The sequence below is a fragment of the Oncorhynchus clarkii genome, chromosome 8 (assembly GCF_045791955.1).
Source record: "Oncorhynchus clarkii lewisi isolate Uvic-CL-2024 chromosome 8, UVic_Ocla_1.0, whole genome shotgun sequence".
NCBI lineage: Eukaryota > Metazoa > Chordata > Actinopteri > Salmoniformes > Salmonidae > Oncorhynchus > Oncorhynchus clarkii.
In genome coordinates, this window is record NC_092154.1 from 29,320,144 (window position 1) to 29,323,481 (window position 3,338).

General features: G+C 39.3%; 1 long non-coding RNA gene across 1 annotated transcript; it reads left to right on the plus strand.

Annotated features, from left to right (window-relative positions):
* Window positions 1-2,806, plus strand: LOC139415624 (uncharacterized). Its single transcript, XR_011634968.1, has 2 exons — window positions 1-121; window positions 412-2,806. It is a non-coding gene; the product is annotated as an uncharacterized lncRNA (long non-coding RNA).
* Window positions 2,807-3,338: the final 532 nt, after the last annotated feature.

Below are 3,338 nucleotides of genomic sequence, written 5' to 3' on the forward strand. Positions count from 1 at the left end.
GCAGAATCCCAGGCTCAGAAACCTCCACTGACAGAGGAGGGGAGAAGACTTAGTGGAGGAGAGCGAGACTAACCAGAGAGGAAAACTTTTGCCTTTGGATAACTAAGAACTACGGGGAAAGGTAAGACATATTTTCATTTACGTTGTTATTTGGAAATAGCATGAGGAAAAATGAGGGAATGTGTCCTTTTAAAGTAAGCATAATAAAAAAAATGACTTTTTGTAATTAGGGTGAAATACCGCTTTAATCATGGTCTCTAGACAAAAGATACTGTGTCCCCCACCAGGACCAGGCTTAGCCACCCCTGGTGTACTGTAGGTGCTTAGGAATGGTCCAACATGGTGGACATAATGCATAAAACATACTGCGTAACTGATACACTGTACTGTATGCTCTCTTTTTCTCTCCAGATCCAATATGGCAGTTGCCAGCATGTCCATGCCTGGCTCCACAACCAACCTAGACTCAGATGTTACATAGTAAATGTAAATCTGTCTCTCTCCATTTAGTCATTACAACGTAGCTATAGCCAATATGACATATGGGCAACAATTGCCAGTCACGGTATGTTCAAGAAAATATTATCATAGGGCTTGAGGAAGAACATGTGCCACTATACAGACATCTCCATCAATTTAAATATACAGTTGCGTTCAAAATAATTGGCACCCTCGATAAAGATGAGCAGAAAAGACTGTATAAAATAAATAATAAGAATACTGAGCTATATTGTATGCTAAATTTTTTGGAGGAGATTATCTTCTTTTTTACTCATACAATTGCTTAGAGATAGAGATTTTGTTTAACAAGTAATACTTTTTTCAGAAAATTATTGGCACCCCTGTTTTCAGTACATTACATTGCGACGATAACAGCAGTGTCTTTTTCGAAAATGTTGTACGAGATCGGAGAACACATTGGGAAGGATCTTAGACCATTCCTCCATACAGAATCTTTCCAGGTCCTTCATATAATTTGTCTGCACTTATGGACTGCCATCTTCAATTCAAACCGCAGGTTTTCAGTGGGGTTAAAGTCCACTGATCCTGGGTCAAGGGCATCTTGAACTTTACCCTGTACCAGGACATTGTAGCCCAAAACCTGGTTGCCTCTGGGAAGAGGCTGAAACTTGGGCGCAAGTGGATATTCCAGAAAGACAATAACCCCAAGCACGTATAAAAATTCAAATAAATTGTTAATTGACCACAAACTCTACATTTTCCACTGTCCATCTCAGTCTCTGGACTTGAACCCCATTGAAAACCTGTGGTTTGAATTATTACCTATTACCTTTATTCTGCATTGTTGGGAAAGAGCTCACAAGTTAAGCATTTAATTGTACTGTTTTAAACCTGATGTATCCAGTGCACATAACAATACTACTTTGAAACGTGAATGACTCATGTCTCATGTGCAAACTAATGACTTTACTTGTGCAGAGTTTACACCTGCTTAGCTAACATGACTAATCAATGTACTCACTAATACTGCTAGCTGGCAAACCAAGACGCCCAGAGTATTGGTTTTGATATACAACACTTGGTTAACAGGCTGGCCACGTGCGAAACACCTGTCCCATAGCATCTCACAGCGGGCATTTTGGGAATAGATCCAAGTAACACGGTCTGAAGTTCACATGTCACCAAGGGGGAAAACAACACCACTGACGAAAACAAGTCTCCGTGCTGAGTTGGTTGTACGGTTGGAGGCTCAAAAAAGTTAGCTAGGTCAGGTTGCAGTATTGGCAGAACAATTGCTACAAGTGTACAACACGGCGCTCTAGCATCTCCTAGCGATAGTTTGTGTCATGGTCCCCTGGAGGTTTTTTGTCTTGTTCCCGGTTTGTTAGGGGGATGTCTCCAAGGGCATTTAAAGGACGTTCTTTCAGCGTTCTGTGCTGATCTCCTCTGAGTTTTTGTCTAATTCCCGGCATTGAGGACAGGGACAGGAGATTATTAGGCAGGACATTCAGTGTATAAGTCGTCAGGACGTCATCTTGTGGTCAAAGAGAAACGATCTCCTCCACCCCCTAAATATTTGACCCGCCTACCCGGGCATGCTCACCCTCGTTTCATTACACATCACCCCTTGTTACTGTTTCAGAGCCCATCAAGGACCTGATTGGTGAACCACTGATCCATTCACAGCTTTGGCTGTTGACAAGGTTAGGGACTACCACACACAGTGCTTTTAATATACAGTGTTTTCAACTTACATATTTTAAATATATAATTGCATTGTGTATGTTAATTTACAGTAATTATTATTCAACGTGTTCTCACCTGGAATCATTACCTCGTGGTTCACAGATTTCCAATCTTCCTGTTACGCCACCGTGTCTGTGTCAACGCCAGCTTTCACCTGTATTGTTACACTTTGCACTTTGCAATATTTTAAAAATACACGGAAGAAAAACAAGTTTATTTTTACAGTGATTCAGGAGAAACATTAAAAAATATTAGATAGCTAACTATACAGTACATTGCAAAGCCTCAAATGGCTGAAATAAGTCAATCAAATCACTGATGAGAGATTAGTCTGATTAAAACTTCTCCGGGATCAGTGTCCCTTCCACGGGACGGTTGAGCTAGCGTGGGCTAATGCAATTAGCATGAGTTTGTAAGTAACAAGAACATTTCCCAGGACATAGACATATCTGATATTGGCAGAAAGCTTACATTCTTGTTCATCTAACTGCACTGTCCAATTTACAATTGCTATTACAGTTAAATAATAGTATGCTATTGTTTGAGGAGAGTGCACAATTTTGTACATGAAAAGTTATTAATAAACAAATTAGGCACATTTGGGCAGTCTTGATACAACATTTTGAACAGAAATGCAATGGTCATTGGATCAGTCAAAAACTTTGCACATACATTACAAAATCGAAATTGCACCTGGGCTGGAATAATACATTATGTCTTTTCTCTTGCAAAACAATGATAATACCAAAAAAAATACAAAAGAGCAGTTTGTTTTATCTTTCACCAGAACTGTTGTGTTATACTCTCCTACATTCCTTTCACATTTCCACAAATTTCAAAGTGTTTCCTTTCAAATGGTACCAAGAATATGTGTATCCTTGCTTCAGTGCCTGAGCTACAGGCAGTTAGATTTGGGTATGTGAATTTAGGTGAATATTTAAAAAAGAGGGTGTATCCTTAAGAGATTTTAACTGATAACTGAAATAGCAGTGCACTCTTTTGCTAAGTGCAGAGATGTGTTATAGTTAATTAATGTGTAGGGGACTTATGAAGAATGCTATACACTTACAATGTAGAAAGATCAGTATACTCCAAATCCAGAGGTTGTGAATTCAAAGTCTAGCTGGAGT